The sequence below is a fragment of the Arctopsyche grandis genome, chromosome 6 (assembly GCF_051622035.1).
Source record: "Arctopsyche grandis isolate Sample6627 chromosome 6, ASM5162203v2, whole genome shotgun sequence".
Classification (NCBI taxonomy): Eukaryota; Metazoa; Arthropoda; class Insecta; order Trichoptera; family Hydropsychidae; genus Arctopsyche; species Arctopsyche grandis.
In genome coordinates this window covers 28,622,462-28,643,151 of record NC_135360.1, presented here as the reverse complement: position 1 = coordinate 28,643,151, position 20,690 = coordinate 28,622,462, and the positions used below count along the sequence as shown (strand labels likewise).

Genomic DNA, 20,690 nt, shown 5'->3' with positions numbered 1-20,690 from the left:
GGATATACACAATTGAGTCTATTCGTGAGGATGCCTATGTGCAGTAATCTCGTTGAGATTATCTCAATAATACTCATTTCGTGGAATTGATCACTAACGACGCATTGCTACGATATTAATTTGTTATATAGCGTCAATTTCATGTTAAACTGTGTATGACATTTTATGTACCATTCGTATCCATGTTTTGCCTTGCCTGAGTGCCCAGAACTTCAATTAGGAATTTTCCATTCAATGCCCAACTTTATTATTTTATTTTTTACACACATACATATGTACATATACCAGGAAGGCCTAACAGGTAAGCCCTAATGTTAACAAACACCGATTTATAATTTTTAGAATAATTTTAACAAAGCATCATAGAGAGTTATATGAATAAGATTTTTGTTTGTTGATAAACTTACATTTTCGGAGCATTTTTTTTTATATACATATATCGTCAAATTTGGAAATGCTGAAAAACTCTAAATTTTCGAGACATTTATGAACATTCGTTCATTTGAACAAATTTTTGCAGCATTTTTATACGAATCAGTGAAATCCAAGAAGCTGAAAACTCGAAAATTGCGAGAAATGGGCAAAGGTTGACAACTAGCATCGTGCTATAGTGGTGAGTGATGTATTCTTTCATGCAGGGTGTCACGGGTTCGATTCCCACTAGAGTCTCGTTGTTGGTCAGACTTTGGTTTGTTGAGGTTGATCGTTTCTTATCAGAATTTGCCAATTTTTCTGATTTTCATTGAAACGGTTCCTGTAAAATTGGCTTTTCCTCTCCAATTTTCTATTGCAAAACTTTGATTAATTGTTATATCTCAGGTTTCGACAGATTTCTCTCCATAGATGTCTCTGTGGATGTTTATTGAATGCTAAAATTCGTATTGTTACATGAAAAATGTTATTGATCGTATTGTACATATACGATGTTTGTAATGTCTGACCATAGATGTCTGGTATTGTTTCAATTTACATGGGTATGTATGTAAAAATTATGTATTTAATATATGTATTTAAAAATTTTTATAGTCTTAATCTATTTAACACACTCGCCGCTTCAGAGAAATTTATTAGGCGAGTGTGCATGATTAATTGAAATAAAATAAAATTTGTTGGAACTGTTTCAATGAAAATTAGATAAATTGGAAAACTCTGATAGGAAACGATCGAACTGGAGTCACAAACATAGGCCTGGCCAGCAGCAATAAGTGGGAATTGAACCCCTTCGACCACGTTCGAAAGCATACATATATGCTAACTACTAGTCCACGGTGCTGGTTGTTTATTGGAAGTATAAATTGATATTTTCAGACAAAAGCTGTTTTTAAAGCGGTTTAAAAACAGCTTTAATTCGTCTAAATGCACTTCATCTTTCGTAATATCATCCGTCTCTTTATATCCTCTTCCTGATTCAATAAAGCAAGGCAAATATGAATTTATTTCGATTTTTTGCTTTTTTCGTTCAAAGAGATGAACAAAAAATTAGATTTACAATAAGGCAAAGACCTAAGACGTGGGAGGAGTTGTACAAAATCTCATTAAATAAATTTGTCGTCTAATGGAAATGGAGATTACGGACGGTTGTAAAACAAGGATCTCCTCGGAAATAATCGACTTTGATTAAATTCCTCCAATAACAGGTGAAAAATACTCAAATTGTTCGAGAAAATTCAAGAACTTATACTTTCTTTTATTATCGTCGGACACGTGATATTGTTTTTCTTCGCACATTGTATACATTTTGTACCGCTGTTTATTTTCATTATTATTGTCTCGTATGTCGTATTTATTATATTACGTGATATTACATTATTCAAATAGCATTCGGAGGCAAAAATAACAAAACACACAAATGGTAAAAAATATCAATTACAGGATTTGTTTTATTTAACCGTATCCTTTTATTGTTCAATTCTAGTAAAAGCATATTTTATCGTTTTGTAATGTTTGCGCAGTGAACTCCGATTCCTAGACCGAAAGCTGCGCTGTTTTCTCTGTACTTTTAACGATATTTATTTAAGGAGCGACTTTTCCATCTGATGCATTTTATTTTTAAATATTTTATTCGTTTTAAGGCAGCGAATAAGACAGCGAATTTTTGTAATGCGCTTACATACATGAAAAGTTCAAATATATGCATATATAAGAGAAAGAGCGTGTCTCGGCTTGTCGTGGTTTGTGTGGAATAAAATAAAGCTTTAAGTGGTTTTCTATTTGAAATAACATCACATATTTCATGTTGTTTTTGGTTTAACTTTTTCGACATTTTCGAGTTGTAAACTTAAAACATTCACAACAAAGGTTTATCACTTCTTAAAATTGCCTACGGATATTCATTCATTATTTAACGTCGCTATGACTTCTCATTATTTTTTTAAATTATGTATATATTTGAAAAGTAATTTTAAACGCATTTATTTATTTTATTTTTACAGGGTTTTTTTTAGTTTCTCTTCGCCATTGGGCTGACAAACCTCCTACATTCTTTCGATCGCTTTGAAACTTTGCCATTTTGCGAGGTTTGGTCGCCGATGGAGATTTCAATTGGGCCCGCTCGATGTCGATAGTGAAATATAATCGTCATAAACACCCATTGACTTATATATAGCCAGTAGCCTTGTTTGTTTAAATTTCCGCCCCCCACTCGTTTTGTGAGATTTTAATTGTTTAAACAGCTATAACTTTATTATTTTCTCACTATATCTTATAAAATTTGGATTATAAGCTCTCATTATCTCTCATATATATTTTTACATCACTAATAGATTATGTAATGAATGATAAAAATATGTTTTTATAAAATTGAAATGGCCGATGCATTGTTCGCTCTTTGGCCAAGGCTTGTTTGATGTCTCTTTTTTCAATCTCTTCTAACTATGTTTTCAACTCTTTTATTTCGACTTTTTGAATTGATTTTGGACTGAGAGCGTCTCTTCTGGACTGTGATATTTTACGCACCTTTTATCATACTAGATTTTATCATAAGATATTTTAAGGTCGTCCCACTTCATTTTTGTCATCCCATATGTCGAAAAATAAAACTGTCAATACTTCGTTGTTGAAATAGTGAAATAGAAAATAGAAAATGCATCCACATATTTTGTAATAATATTTGCGTATTATTTTTAGTATTGTGTCATCGATTTCGTTTGACAGTCATCGGCGAACACATACATAACCTCAAATTTCTAAATCGATCTGATTCTACAGTTTCTGGTTGCTTTGATCAGTTTCAATCTTCTGCAGCATATTTACATGCTGAGATTTTTACAAAACTCTTTTACGTTTCACTTACGATTACAATTCAGGAAAAAAGTTGCCTCTTATCCGATCGTTTTCATACTTTGCCATATTGCTCATTTTCTCCTCCTCCGCCATTACGATAGAGATAAAATATCGTTTAAAACGCGTTTGAAGTTTGCGAATTTGAAATCTGGTGACGTCTATGTAGTTTTTAGTTTTATACATAGATGGCGGTAGTAAAATAAAATTATTGGTATTTCTATTCAAAATAATAATTTATATATGTATCTTAATATTATATACAAAACTAAAAAAGAGGTTTGTTTTTAAAAAACTTTTTGGTATTAAGTAAATATTAAAGTATTTTTAAAACAAGGTTTATTTTACTGGTGGATTTTATTCGATTGTGAGATAAGTCGATAGCTATTAAATAAGCGTTCAGATTTAAAAACGTTTTAAAAGAACGACGTGGAATAAATGGGGTCGGATATTATCCAAAGATCGGTCCTCGACTGGGACTGGAGAATAGTTATGGATTTTCCTGTCAGATACGATTTCGAAAACGCTTCTAAAGGACCCATTGATTGGCGATTCATCCTGACGAAAAGGTCACCCCATAGGATTACGCAATTCTATTTTTTTTGTGTACTCCGAAATTTGGCAAATCTTGATAGAGGCGCCTGGCTAATGCAGACATTGTAGTGGAATGATTGATATGAGATGTTGGATCGCTGACCCATTTTCCAGTGTTTTTTTTTAATTATATAGTATCCGATAGGCTGTGTTTGCGTTTTGGAGTGCGTCGATGGTTGTAAATTTTGTTATTGTTTTCTGCCGTAGAAGAATGTACCGTTTTACGTAAATGTTTACGTTGTGAAACTTCTGTATTAATCTCCACACAAATTCGACAACGTGCCACCGGTCCAGAAGCACCCTTAAGTTTTAATGGGTCGCATAGTCCGGGACCTTTTTGCGGTCTGGACGAAAATCAAGTTTAAATTCTCCCTTTCGGGTCCATCGATACGTGATTAGAATGCGTATTAGATTAGCCTTGAAATTAGCAATTAGAATTTTGAATGCAGTCAACGCATTTACGTACTGCCTTGTCAGCATTTTCAATAAATTTTAACCACTTGTGACAAATGGGCTTGCATTTACAAAGTTTCTGACACCTTTTGATAATATGTATAAAAATTAATTTGGCAAGTAAAATATTATAAGGTTATTTTTTTATTATATTGAAGAACACCGTTTTAAGAAAGCGTACTTGATTTTAAGCGTTGCTTTTTCATTTTTAAAACAAATATTTAACTGTTATCATAGTTAATTGTCTGAGGAAGTTTCTTTCAACTTTTTTTTAAGAATTGAAGAAATTTATTATGTACATATATATATATATGTATGTACATATATCTACTTACTTGAATTGAGGGTCGTAGTCATGTATATACATTTTATATTTATATTTTTATAATTATTTATATAATTACAGCCAAAATTCCCAGAAATATTCGGAGGAGTGAAACTGAAACTTTTTCTGAAAAATATATTAAATTAGGATAATACGAGAAAAACCAGCAGCGTGGACTAGGGGTTTATAGCTACAGAATGACATTTTAATTATTTAAATGTATCAAAAATAACAAATTTTAATGAGGTTGAGTTGATTTCTGAATATTGTATCTGTTTTTGGTGAGTTTTGAGTACTTTTGATACACAATCGGCCAAATTTGCGTTCGGCCAAACATTTCTTTGGTTAAATTCCGATGTAAATTTCAATGAGTTCGTTAATGATTAAACTCCCCTAGCTTTATGTTGGAGACATTAGCTTACTTGAATGTTATGCCTGTAAGGGTTCCCGGAAGAATACACTCAAATACACTTAATAGTGGCGCAGTTTCGAGAAATGCTAATTTTAAAAGGCTTTCAAGAAGAGCTCACGCAAGAAGAATTCCACAAAAGAGGCAGCACCCTCAAATAACATACAAATACCCCTTGATGCTTTTATGCGTTAGTTCTTCTGAAGCACCTTTGAAAGTTTGGATGTCTCGAGAGTGCGGCTTTCTTGGGTGCATTTATCCGGTCACCATCGGTAAGATATCAAAGCGACCTGAAGAGTGTAAATGGTTCAAAATCAGATAAAAATTTTTTGACCAGTATGGTGTCAGAGAACTAACAGAGTGAAGCTCATAAAAACCTTGTAAAAAGGATCAACGAATACATAAATTAGAACCAACTTTGATTATATATGTATATACATACATATATTGTAATGTAGGAACATGGGAAAGAGTATCCACTGTCTAAGTGCATTCGTGGGTGAACAATAGAAACCCCGGATTAGGCTAATGGGACTCAATAAGTGCCCAAACAAAGGATACTCGGGGGTTCTCAGAAATGGGGCGAATGCAGGTAGACCTACGTGCCTAGACAATAGACACGCCAACGGATCGGGGATGCTATGCTGGGCAACTTGTCCTTTATAAGTAGGTACACACGGTAGATCAAGTATTATTGAGTGAGCGGTGGTTACGTGTGGACCCCCTGAATCGTTGAATAAATGCTGTAAAGCGATTTTGGCCTTTCATTTCAATCCTGAATTTACCCCTACGCAACAATATAATAACTTTATGATTTTGCTTCATTGTATTTTATACATTTATTTCTCCTACGACCTTAGCAATAATCAATTTACAATTTAAATGTATGGTTAAATTGAATATCGATGTACAGTGTCGACGTTGGGACGATAACGACCTTCGGCTAAAATTTGACAAGTTGATTTGATCCGCTCTAATTATTCGGCTCATTCATACATGTCTCTCATCAATCGCGAAATTATATTCGAACTCGTTTGTGCACGATTTCTACTCGTCTGTAACATGAAATTCAATCGATTCAGCCATTAGTATCAATTAAACGAAATTCAGCATTCAAATTCCAATTTTAAACTGCGATTTTTTTTTACACAATACGAAGTCATATGCGGTATCAAATTACTAACAAGGTATACACAAAGGGTGATCTATTGGTAAGCATGAATGTTTTCCTCAAATAAAGTACAAATTACATAATTTATAATTTTATTTAAAACGGTTATTTAATTAAAGCACCTGCTAAACAGCTGTTACCGTCTGAAATGGTAGGACAATAAAGGTTAATGTCATCAGAAAAAATAGAGATTTACAAGTAATATCCTTAACTATAACGTTACTACGAATTTTAAAAAGAATAGGGCCTAAAACTGAACCTTGAGGAACTCCATTTAAGACAGGATAGATCCTCACTGAGAAGCATATCAACTTTAAAAATACTCCGATCCAATCAAGTAGTCGCTCTCTCGCCCCTTGACGCTCCATGATTGAATTTCGGAAATCTTTATTGCATATGAGAGTTCGAATTATGGGTATATAACTACTACGGTTTATAGGCGAAAGAGAAAAGTGTAATTTATTTTGAATGCTTTTTATTCTTACTAAATTATGTTCAAAATACATCTTATATCTATTTTAATAGCTACTGATCTACTGATCATTTTCTATTTTACAATTTTAAATTAATTTTGTTAGTAATCATAGTATTATATTATTCTAATGTTAATCTAAAGCATAATAGGAAAAAGAGCTCAAAAACCTATTTACAATTCTTATAAATGCTCATAATACATCTAATACATAATATTAATTAAAGACTTTCTAAAGTCGATGACAAAGAGCAGATTGTGTTTAGGTAATCTTAGAGAAAAGTGTATGAATTTTAATGATCGTATAAGAAACGGTGAATTAATTGACCTCTAAGATCGTGCAATTATAAGTAGAATGTATGACGATAGTCTATAAATGCTCAAGCATCTAAAAGACAACATTCGAGCTGTTAGAGATGCTATTGATCCATTTTTATTGCGAAAAGTTATCAAAAGTTTGACCTTTGAATGATTGCCTGTAAGCGATACCGTGGGGGATATATGTATGAATGATATTTTGTTCTGTTTATTATTGTCATAAATCAAACTGTCAGATATAATAAAAATTTATGATGTGCTCTCGTGATATATGTGTTTTATTTAAGAAAAGCTTTCGCGATAACTGTTGGAATCATCCTTTACGTATACACACACAGCTTTCGCATTGCATCAGATGGATTTTTCAATTATTTTTTATTGCCGCCGTAGTTTCTGTGGGCAACAATGGAATGTTCTACCAAAGGTACGTACAGTGAGAAAGTGAGATTGTGCGATAATAGAGCCTATTGTTGACCGTTATTGTTGGTTTCGACGCAACTTTTCAGCAGAAAGATTTCTCCGCGGGGGAATAACACAATGAAACGGACCGAGGCTGAGGTCCATTCGAGGAAGGATAATAGAGGACCATTAGGCAAAATGTGAAATCGGATTGTCCGAAAATCGCTTGTTTAATTTTTGGTCGTTTGTGTGTGTGTGTGTAACTGGGACGTGTGACACGACCTGATAGAATGGACAAATGGTCATACCCATTAAATTTAATTGCGCACGCTTTTGACCTTTCCCATGTTCGACATCTGTATGCGAATTCAATCTGAATTTTTTAGCATATTCGGTGTCAAATTTATACACCTCTCGTTCGCTGCGTGGGTGGTTTGTACTTTCGTGGGTGGGTTGTAAAAGAGTTGAGTTGCAATTAGAATTTACATGAAATAAAACAATAGCACTCGCGTGTACGTGATACTTGTTTGTAAAGTCAAATTACTTATTCTTGAACTCGCCCTTTATTCTTAGAACGGATTATACACATATGTCGATGCTTACGACTTCTATTCCAAAGTTTGTAATAATGTCTAAGTAAAGAATTTTGTTTTACATTACATATATACCTATGTATGTATTGTCACGTTCCAGGAAAATATTTATTTAATTTTTATTTACTACTTGGTTAACCAACCAAGTTTCTTTATTATTATTAAAATGTTACATTTATCTTATATTATAGATATATTCGAAAAACGATAGATTATGGAACGATGACTTTTATAATAGGAGACACGTAGAACTATTTCACTATAACTTTAACTTTCGTTCACTTTATTCTGCTGCTGTGCTAACCGTTATTTGCGGACGCGTTCTCGGAGTCTTTATGGTGACGACTGTCACTCTCAGAGTCGATGATGATGACTGTCACTCTCGGAGTCGATGATGATGACTGACTAATGCGATCGAATGGCGATCTATATAAATGATTTGTTATCTTATGGGCTGGGCACATTCCTGTGTTATCTGAATATCCAATTACATGAATTTTTATAGTTTTGTTATTCACGTATATAAGCGTGTGAAAAGTACATTTGATATTGTGGGAACTAGAGTGATAAGCGGGGTACATAACAGTATGTATGTACATACATATGTACGTATACAATTTACATTAAGCTGGAGTGATAAATGCGAAATTTGGATTTTCATCGATGGACCTAGTGAAAAACTTTCGTCGCATCAAGGGAACGTTAAATAATAATAAAAATTTGGTTGTGACCAACCCACGACTTTATCTATGTATTTGAGGAATATAAGAAGGTCACAAAACAAAATTCGATATTGAACCGTACAGACACCTTCACACCAGTGGCGTGCGGTCCATGGATGCGGTGGATGCGGCGCATCCCCTATAACTTTAAAAAGCCAAGAGTATTTTTAATAAATATTTGAATTTCGCTTCGATGTATTCTTAGTGATGTACGTGATTATGATGTAGTTTATGAGTAAATATATATATTTCACATATCACGTGTTTTTTGTTACATGATGCATTATATAGGATCTTTTGATAATTTTTATTAACGATTCGCATAGGCGGCCGGCCGTAAACGAGTGGCGAGTGACGGGTGTAGACGCTGACTGCGCCCGCGTCATGGATTCGGAGTCGCGACCGATCCCATTTGCGCATGCGCACTATGAGGCTGTCTTATTCGCGCGGACGCGTTGACACTTGTTTAACCTCTACGGTGGATTCGGTTTCTCTGTTTGCTTATCTATTGAGTTTCACTTGGAAGCCGCTGTTGATCGATATTTCCGCACGCTACGCCCCAAGTTATTTATCAAAAAGCTAGCCGATTCATTTCTTTAGACGAAGTTAATCATTTATACTGTAAGTTGGTTATTTTTTACTTTTGAATTATGTTTTCATTTAAATTAGTTTCGTCTTACTTTATTTTTAGTTTACTGTTCCACTACTTACGAGTTTTCATTATTGCCTTTAATATGGATATCGAAAATAACTTGTCGTCGAGATCAATAATAATTGCAATTGTTTAATTGAAAATGTGCTGAAAAGAAGATTTGCTTCTCTCCCATTTAATGAAAAGGAGATTATTGTTAAGAGCCCCAAACCCACACCAATATTAAATATTCAGTCTAAAACAAAAACATTTGAAAGGTATTTTAACACAGAAACATACGAAAAAATTTCATGGATTTGTGGATGTGCTCACTGAACGAAATTATTCTGTTGGCCATATATTTTATTTTCTCAAGAAGTGAATGTCTGGAGTAAATTAAGATTTTCTGACCTAAACAATTTAAGTAAATCGCGCAAGAGACATGAATGTTCTCAAGCTCACATATGTTCTGCTGCTCAATTTAAAAAATTTGGAAAGGGACCTCGTATAGAAAATTTTTTAAGTGCTCAATTTAAAGCAAATATTGAAATGCACAACAAAGAAGTTACTGCAAATAGATACATTTTGTCGAAATTAATAAGCGCGATCTGTTTTTTAGCAAAACAAGAACAATCTTTACGAGGACATTTTGAACACCAGGAATCGTAAAATAGAGGGAATTATATTGAATTGCTGTATCTGTTGAGTGAATCAGACATAAAATTGAAAACTCATTTAGATAACTCTACGGTGTTTACTGGATTATCGAACCATATACAAAATGACTTGGTATCCGCAATATCAAAAGTCTTGCTAGATGAGATTAAAACTGAAATACGTGCATCAAAATTTGTTTCCATAATTGTGGACGAATCTACAGATATCAGTCGCAAAGCTCAGCTATCTACTATTTTTAGATATGTAGATGAAAACAATGAAATTCAGGAGAGATTAGTTGGATTTGTCGATGTTAGTCCCAATAGAACAGCTAATTTTCTTTTTCAGCACATACGTGAGACCTTGGAAGAATTTGGTTGTTTGGACAAATTAATTGCACAAACGTATGATGGAGCGGCTGTAATGTCCGGGGAGCATAATGGAGTGCAACGAAAAATTCGAGATATTTGTCCTAATTCTTTATTTGTCCATTGTTACGCTCATAGATTTAATTTAGTTTTGTCGCAATCTGTTAAACATATATCCGGATGCAAACGTTTTTTCAGCCGTATGTTGTCATTTTCAACTTTTTTTTGTAAGTCTTCAAGAAGAATTTCCCTTCTCGATTGTCAAATAACAAAACGATTTCCCACTGCTGCCCCTACACGATGGAACTACAATAGCAAAATTTTAAATATGGTATAAGAATATCAAACAGAATTAATGGAAATATTTAATCAAATAATTAATGATGAAGACGAATGGGATACTGATGCTGTCATAAATGCTGAAGTCCTTCATCGTTATTTAAAAGAGTTTGAATTCAATTTCAATTTGCATTTATTTTCTGCAATATTTAATTCGGCAGATTTTTTATTTGAAATTTTACAAAAAAAAACCTTTGAAATTTGTAAAATATTTAGATAACAAAAAAGACGATTTTGATTCATTGTGGAACAAAGTAATAACTAAAAATTTTAATAGAAAAAGAAAATATGCTGAATGTGAAGAAGATGTGAAAACAACGTATAAACTTCACTATTCTGAAATTTTAGAAACTCTTTCAGTAAATACAACCAATCGATTTCGAGATATCGAAAATTTAAAATTTCTTTTAATTTTTTTTAACGTCAAAAAATTTAAAGAATATGAAAATAATTTTCCAGATATCCTATTTAAATCACTCCACCTAACTTATGGAAAATAATTTGATTTGATGAAATTAAAAAGCGAATTAATTTACATGTACTCAACGCAAGATTTTCATTTGAAATCTATAAATGACGTAAAGGAATTAATTGTGAAAGATGATCTAATAGAAGTTTTGGAACAAGTATTTAGTTTAATACAATTAATTTGTACGATACCTTCCACGAGCGCATCGGCTGAACGATCATTTTCGACTATGAAAAGAATTAAAACGTTCACCAGAAGTAGTCAAAGTGAAGAAAGACTCTCTGGTCTTACTAAAATTGCAATCGAAAAGAAAATAATGTCAAATTTAAAAAACAATAAAAAATTCTATGATGCGGTTATCGATGAATTTTGTAAAAAGGAACGAAGAATAAAATAAAATTTAAAAAAATAAATTGGTCGGTTTTTTTTTTCAAACAAGAGACAGCATCCCTTGTTTGAAAAGTCACCGCACGCCACTGCTTCACACATACCGGCTATGAGAGCATTTTCGATACAAATTGAGCGCAAATGTAGGGAAACTTGCACAAGACAAAAGCTCGTCTTCTGGTAGAGCAACATATATTTATTTATTTAATTTAGGTAGCAACCAACATTAATTTATTTATGGGTCAGGTTAGGTTAGGTTAGGTTAAGTTAAGGTTGACTCTATTCATTTAAGATTAGGTTGTTAGGGTCGGTATTTTATTCGCTGCTGACGATATTTTGATAGAAATATCGCTTTGATAGAAACTTCAACAACATTATGGGGCGGCAGATAAAAACAAAAATTATTATAAATAGGTCGGCTACGATACAAAAAAAAAATTGGTCGGCTACGATACAAATAAAAAATAGGTCGGCTACGATACAAATAAAATAAAGTAAAAATAGTCAACTGCAATTCAAAGGTAGATCGCATGTTAACGTAGATCGCATACTGAAGTAGCACCGACTGATTTTATACAATTTTAAATATCATCAAATTATCTTCTTCTTCTTAATGCCCTGTCCGCATCCGAACGTTGGCGACCACCTCGTCGATTATTTGAAGATATCTGCATCGGTCTTCAGCGGCTAGGAATAGGTCTTCGGCGCTCATATCGGTCCACATGCGCATGTTTCGATGCCAAGACAACTTTTTCCTGCCAATCATTTTCCCCATGGTTATCAAAAGGAGAAATTCGTATTTTGGACCCCGTATCATGTGTCCGAGGTACTCCATCTTTCTCCACTTGATGACAGAAACAAGTTCCCTGCCTCTCCCCATCATGCCGAGGACAGCTTCATTTGAGATTTTTTTGGTCCACGGGATCTTCAGCATACGCCTGTAAACCCACATCTCAAAAGCTTCAATGCGGCTAATCATCCTGGTCTTCAGAGTCCACGTCTCATATCCGCGTAGTAATACTGTCCAGACGTAGCTCTACGCGAATCTCAACTGCGTACGAAGATTGAGATGCTTGTTTGTAAGCGCCGCCTTCATTATGATAAATGCTTCAAATATATTTAACATCGAAATAAATTATTTTAAAATAAAATCACTCCCTCTAACGTACATTCTACATACAAAGGTACATAGTTATTTGCATATATATGTATGTACATACAAACATACATGTGTACATGGGTATATATTCATAATTACCAATTATACGCTTCAAATCTGCGCAATATAAAACTATGTCGGGCAAAAAGTTTTGAAATCGGTGATTATTAAAAAAAGCGTATATTTGAAATACTCACACACACACCGTTTGATAAATGAGCGCAATTAAAGCACCTGAAGTTCGTTTGCACGTATTAAAAATATTTTTTCAGCGTCGCCTTTAGTGCTGAAATTAATTTCAGTGCTATGATATATGCAAAATTGCTTATTCAAGTGTATATTAAAAGTATGCGTTAATTTTCAGTGTATATATAATTTCAAATTATTAAAATCCTAAAATTTTGTAGTCTTTGGTGATTGTACAATGACAATCCCATACAATATTGTTTATAATATAACGTTAAAGTCAAATTATTTATTCTCTAACGCGTTTTTTGAATTTTTCTCAACTTTTTCCACCTCTCGCTCATCTCGGTTGATAATTCCAAATTTCGTAACCCTATACACAGGAAGCAAAATATTTTCGCAAACCAGACAATTCCCGTTTACAAGTTGAAGCCCTGCGGGGAATTTCTTATTGAAAGGGTTTATTTTAAGCAACATTCGTTCAAAGTTGTACGGCCCGCGAATATACTCTCCATTACGCGAATTCCAAGAATAGTTTGCGAAAACAACAAACCTCTGCATTCTCTTTTAAAATCTTGCGAAAAAAAATAACTGCATCGTGATTATTGAGACAGATTAATTCAATAGGTGCTGATTATGTACACACATACATATTTTCTCTTCGTAGATACACGTGTTTTGTATTATATTGTTACCTGGAAAACTAGACTGTTAAAGTTTGTATTTATTTAATGTGACAATTCTGTGTCTAAATTTATTTATTTACTACAGTTAAGCTATAATGACATTACAGATATACTCCAGGGCGTCACTATAGCTAGGATATATATACATACATGAAAAAACAATCAAAAGAAACAAAAATAAAAATTAAATATCAAAATGTAATAAAATGTAAACAAAAATTAGCATGAAAATTATGTCCTGACTAAACCGCGCTGGACAAAATCGCAAACCAAAATAGCTCGGCGACAAAATCGCGCAACGCTTATATAAACAAATATAAGAAAGAAAATAAATACAAAAACAAATAATATATGTAAACATTGAAGAGAGGTCTTATGTATAAGAAAAATCCAATAGAACACAGTAATGATAAAATAAGATTAGTTTATTTATTTTGAAAGTGTACTTTTGAATTTGTGCTGAACCTTCGATAGTATTTTTAATTTAGGACATATAATTATATTTAATATGCCTATTCTTGTTATTCAAGTTTCAATAAAGTGTGTACAAATTAAACAGTACATTTTCAAAAATAATATCAGATTTATTACGGTAATTTACAGGACTTCATACAAGATATTATAAACTTAAAGCAAACGTTTACATATCTTCGTTCTCCAAAGATATGAGTATGACTACAATGAAAGACATAGCAATTGATTTATATCGTATATCGATATTTATTTATTTATTTTTTACAATTTCGCCATAGTGACATTACTGATTAACTCCAGGTCGTCACTATGGCTAATTTATTACAAGACAATGAAAACTCATAATTAACGAGACATCTAAATACATAATTATTACATACATACACATGTAAATCGAAACAATACCTGACGTCTATGGTCAGATATTATAAACATAGTATAAATACGATTAATAACATTTTTCATGTAACAATACGAATTTTTACATTCGATAAACAACCACAGAGACAACTATGGTGAAAAATCTGGCGAAAATTGAGATATAACAATAACTCAAGGCTTGCAACAGAAAATTGTGAAGGAAAAGCAAATTTGACAGGAACCGTTTCAATGATAATCAGAAAAATTGGCAAAATCTGATAAGAAACGATCGACCTCGACAAACCAAGGTCTGGCCAACAACAAGACTATAGTAGGAATCGATCCCGTAACACCTTGCACTAAAGAATACAACCTTCACTACTAGACCAAGCTGCTGGTTAAATGAATATATGTATTATGTATCTTGTATATGTAACATTGACGAATGAATTTCTACATTAAAAAAACCATGATCAAGATCTACTTACGTACACGCGAAATAATTACATTATATGAAGTTATCCTAGTACATAGAAGCTATGAATATATCAAGCGCTTCCTTTATGAACCAAGTTTGATTATTATTAGAGTATGACGCAGAAGCGTTCAGCCCGTTATTGAATTAGTTCGCGGGGATTTTCCCGAAGACTTGGTTCACTCTTGCACGGTAGGTACACGCATCCGTCACGATGTCGAAGAAAATCTTTTATCATTCGGGTGCTGGCCGTCTGAAATGGTGAATTTTGCATGGATTTTCCTCGGAAAACTCACTCCTCTTCGAACAAAACAAATTTAACGAGCGGCGCTACTCTCTCCGTTCGCAATTTTCGCTCGAAAATGCGGGCCCAAATTAATTTTCCAAATCAAAATGGATATTGCTTAATTAGGCACCGTATTTAATTCGCTGTGTATCAATTGCGTCGAGGCAAACAACTCTCGAATCATCAAAAGTTGAAAGCTTTGAGACCGAGAAGTAAAAATCGAAACTTTCCGTCGAGCGCTAATGGAACAAATTTGTTATACGATTGCTGTTTGTATTTGTAAATGTAGATAAAATTTGTTATTGATTTGATTAGAATGAAATATCATACGTATTTAGATATCGTGAACATGATATTACATCCATTGGCGCAAATCCGATTGGCAATGTTTTCTATTGTTGGCCTAGGTTATACTTTAATGCTTTTAGGCTAATGATAATTGTATACAACTTGTAGCTAGTTTTGATACGATTTCTGTATCGAATTTTGTATAATAGTCAGTGGTTGAGTATTGGTAATCTCGTCATTAATTGCCACATGTTGCGAATTCAAATTCGAGTCATGTTTTCACCCCGATAATAAAATGTGATACGTTATTTTACTTTTTATAAATGTAGCATTACTATTTTTGAACTTACATACATATGTATTACTTTAATGAATGTATTACTCTCCATTCTTTATTTTGCTCTTGCATTATCTATTTTTGTGTATTTTTAAACTCAATTTAAAATCATTTACCGCAGGAATTAGTAACTTTTGATAAACAAAAAAATATTGACAATAAAAATCAATTCGCATAAACCTCCTTGTTAAGGTAGTAAAATATAAAACTGACCCAATCCATCGAGAAAAAATGTATAAAAAAAGTATATTTTTGACATTTAAAATTAGCCAGATAAATTTCAAGTATTTTTAAGTAATCAAAAATTACAATCTAGAGAAAAAACATTTGATTATTGATTTTAATACTCATTTTTATCACAACAATACTGGGGTTTTGAGTAAAAGACTGTAGAAGCCTGAGCAATGAGTCTAGTACATTTCATATTGAAATTTAAAATCATCTATGTATCTATTAGTACTTTGAGATAAAATAAAAAAAAATCTGAGATCGGAAACCAAATTTTATAAACGATTTATTGCGAGATTAGCTCATAGTATTACGGGAAAAAATGTATTTTTGACTTTTGAAATTCGCTAAATGATTGGTTATACGTATTTTAAAGCGATAAAAATCATAATCAATAGAAAAAGCATCTAAATATTGATTACAATACTCACTTTTGGCACAGTATTACCAGATTTTGAATCAAAGACTGCAAAAGCCAAAAATCTGTTAACGCTCATATTTTTATTTTTATTTTAATTGAACATGTACTCTTTTTACAGATGGCTCCAAAGCGACGAGTATACTAATATATATACAATATGGTCAAAACAATCAATACAAACCTTTATACAATCCGAATTCATACAAAAATCACTCACAGTGATATCTATGTTGAAATTTTTGCATCATTTTATTATACAAATTGGCAAATCTCAAGATGCTGAATAACTTGAGATTTGCAAGAGTGATTGGAAAAGAGATGCTAAATCAAATGAAACGTTTCAATGAAAATCAGAAAAAATGGCAAATCGTCCTGGAGTTAGCCAACAGCTACTAGTGGGAATCTAACCGTGACCACTCTACTTGAAAGCATAATATGCTTACAACTAGTCCACGCTGCTGGTTATCTCTTAAACGAGAGAAAGCCAACAAAATCAAAATAATAAAAAGCCAACAAAAATCATTGTCATATTCGAATTTAGTAATTATTGATTAGTCTTCGCTCCGACAAGTAAATAAAAACGTGATTGATCAAAAGGGAATGACAAGTTCAGACAAACTTGTCATTCCCTTTTGATGTTTAGTGTTATATAGCAATATTAACACTGATTTTGCTCTTCTTAAATAAACAAATAATACAGCGCTAATTGGCGATTAAAGTTGAGATTTGTTTTGTAGATAAATCCAAAGAGTAATCTCTAGCAATTAGTCTTTCCTAACGGTTTCTCAAACATCACAACTTGTCTTATAACACACATACAGACTTTTGTTCACAAAATACGTTATTCTAGTAGCCCGTTTTTTGGTGAAAATTATATTTTCCGTGTTATAAACTGTGTAAAAGTGAAATTTTCCGCATCACAGTGGATTATTTTGAATTTTTCATTACATTTCAAACATGATTAATGTTGGAAAATTATGAATGAAATAATCACAATTTTATGTTTCAAACTTAATTTTCTTTCTTTTGCAATATTGAATGTACCTACATATATTGAAATAATTAAATAATTTTCATCAACATTGAAAGTGGCGGAATTCCAATTGTTAGTTCAAAAAACACTATTTCTGTTTGTCTTAATTCACAAATTGTCATCACTTCTTTTAATTCGATATGTCCAGAATCTCAGAAGAGAAGAATAAACGTATTACAAAGCCACTAGTATTTTTAAATATTATTAGACGCAAAATATTACATTTAATTTTTTAAGTGGACTTATTCCACATTCGATTATTTATTTATTTATAAGTTTCGACCATTGTAGCATTACAGGAGTTCCTAATGCACCACAATGGTCAAAAATATAACAGTAAAGAATGGAAAAAAAATAATAATTAAAGAAATTAGACATAACAAAAACAAAACATATATATATACACAACTTATAATAATAATAATAATAATTACAAATTATAAAAAACAACAAAGAAGGGAATGTCTTATAAAAGAAAACAGAGAAAGAAAAATAAATATAAATATATGTATATACACAGAAAATAATACATTTATACATAATCATAAAAAACAATAGCAATTATAATAGCTCATATATACCTGCATACATTTATCTACATATATGCAAGTATCTTTCGCTATACTTTGCAAATGAAATTGTTTTAAAAGTGTTCAACATCATCAGCTCGCTCTACCGTGTTTCAGATCCGAACGGCCAATTCAGACTTTTTGTGTTTGAAAAAAAAAACCCGATTGCAGAAAACTCGCGATTGATTGCTTCGCCGTGTGCATATTTGCATGGAAGATTAAAATGTCGAGGTGTGGTTTTATTTCAACGGGCTCACATTCAACTCAACACCGCAAGGTGAATTTTAATTTTCGTCTCGCCGAGAAGACCGGAATATCTCCTCGTCGAACATTTCATATCAGAAACACAAAGGACGCGGTTTCAAATAATAATAACCGGGAAGCAAACCATCCGTCCCCAGCATCCGTGCCCCGAGCGTATTTTCCACGCATGGGAAAACTTAGTCTCGGCGCTCGAGCAGCTCGAATGGATTCCAAAGTAGCACTGTGTCTCGAGATTTCATGAATCTAGAATCTGGAGACCCAACATAAAAAGTTCCGTGCCTTCTTTTCACGGAATAACTTAGTGCGCGGAAATTTTTCATATGCCATAAATGAACGGCGAGCATAACCATTGTCAAAGGATTCAACCTTATACATTTCTCAAATCCTTTGCGAGAAACTATCCTATGAATAGACGGATAAAATTTGAGACGTAAGTGTAACTGCTTGTTATGCGGAAAATGTTGCAATTTTGAATTTAATTTCTTGCAATTTTGAATTTATATATATATGTACAATTAAATGTCTGTTTGTCTGTCTATCTGTTTGTCTCGTATAGGCTCCAAAACCACTGAACCGATTACGATGGAACTTTCAGGATTTGTTGTATGCATGTCCGGGAAGATTATTGTGTAAAACACAGGGAAAAAACCTCTTAATAATAATATTCGTAATTACAATTTTAACGACGCGAAAGTTTGAAGCTCCGTTGTGTAGTCAAAGAAATGTTTTCATTGGTAACCACGTTACCAGTTGGTTTATGACAACACGGCGTCGAAGAGACGTTGTTGAACTCCAACCATCACTTGAAACGGGGACGGGAACGCAAAGGGAACGGGAACAGGAACGGGAACGGGAATTGCATGCCTTATTATTATATACGAATACAATAACAAAATAATAAAAAAAATCTATATTTATATACTATTTCCTACCAATATTTCCTCTTAGCAGAGAATTTACCGCCATCTATTTAAAATTAATTTAATTAGTGAATTTTTAGGTAGGTATAGAATTAGGTAGGTAGGTAGGTAGTTTTTACCTTTTTTTCATATTAAACAATTAAATATAAATATTAAATTAAATATATTTAAAGGGTATTTGAAAAAATTCGACCACGTGGGGATCGAGCATATGTCCAACGACACATTTCTTTTATTCGGGGAAGTGGGGGGAGGGATTGGAGCGTCTGGCATGTGCTCCTGATATTGAGCGAGTTGGAACGGGTAGGGTATACGTCAGGTGCGCAGGAGTGTACAGATATACACACATCCACGAAGACACACACTCACAAATATTCATTCATCATTTCGACGCGGGATAAAGGCGCATTATGTGATACGCGCGCACGCCTATAAATTACCTTACATTATATTTATATATATGTAGGTATGTAACATATAACTTTATTTTAATTCGTGTATAAATTCCTTTCCAAAGCCTCCGGCTGAAATCAACGGTCAAAACACTAGTGGTGCATATTATTGGTAGCCTCAAAAAGATCGAAAATGTCGCATTTGAATTAAATCCAAATAAATCAGAGATTATCTATCGCATAGCAATAATACTTATGTAGTTATTCATTTTATTTGTTCAATCAATCATGCACACTCGTCTAACATATTTCTCCAACACAATGAATGTGCTACATAGATTAAGAATTATTCAAACAGGTATAAACCCATTTATTAAATACGACATCTACGGTCAAACGATAAGCAGACACAAAGACATTTTTGTGAAAGGGATAGGACAGGGTTGCCAATTTGTTGTAACCGTTTCAATAAAATCAGATAAATTGTCAAAATTTTATAGGAAACGTTCAACCTTGGAGTCACATATCCAAGGTTTGGCCAGCAGCAAATAGGATAGAACCCGTGACTACACAATTGAAAGCATTACATGCTAATCGTTGATTTATGCCGATCAATGAATACAGAAATCACCACAGTTATAAAAATACTGATTTGATAATTCATACGGTTGAAGACAACTGTAAAGCAGCTGTACTCAATTTGTTGATTTAATTGATTGAAACTTTAAATCAATTTTACCGTTAAAATTTTCAATTCATTTTTCAGAACATCAAATGCTCATTCTCGCACGTAATTCTATTTCGATTTTATTTATTTTATTGTTGAGAATGACACTTTATTCTTTCGCGACATATGTACAAAGTATATGCAAGCCTTTTGTCACGTCAAAAAGTAAATATATTATAATATGTATGTATGTATGTTGGTATATGGAGATTGGATGAGATGAGTATGACCATTCAACTTGATATATAAAAGGCTAAAAAAAAACATTCATTTCATTCGCCTCACGTTTCTATCGTTTT

The 20,690-nt window shown here is 32.7% G+C and overlaps 1 protein-coding gene across 1 annotated transcript in view; it reads left to right on the top strand.

Moving 5' to 3' along the window:
- Nucleotides 1-20,690, top strand: part of LOC143912906 (tachykinin-like peptides receptor 99D) — a 212,264-nt gene that overhangs the window by 23,805 nt on the left and 167,769 nt on the right. The gene's annotated exons all lie outside the window — the stretch shown is intronic.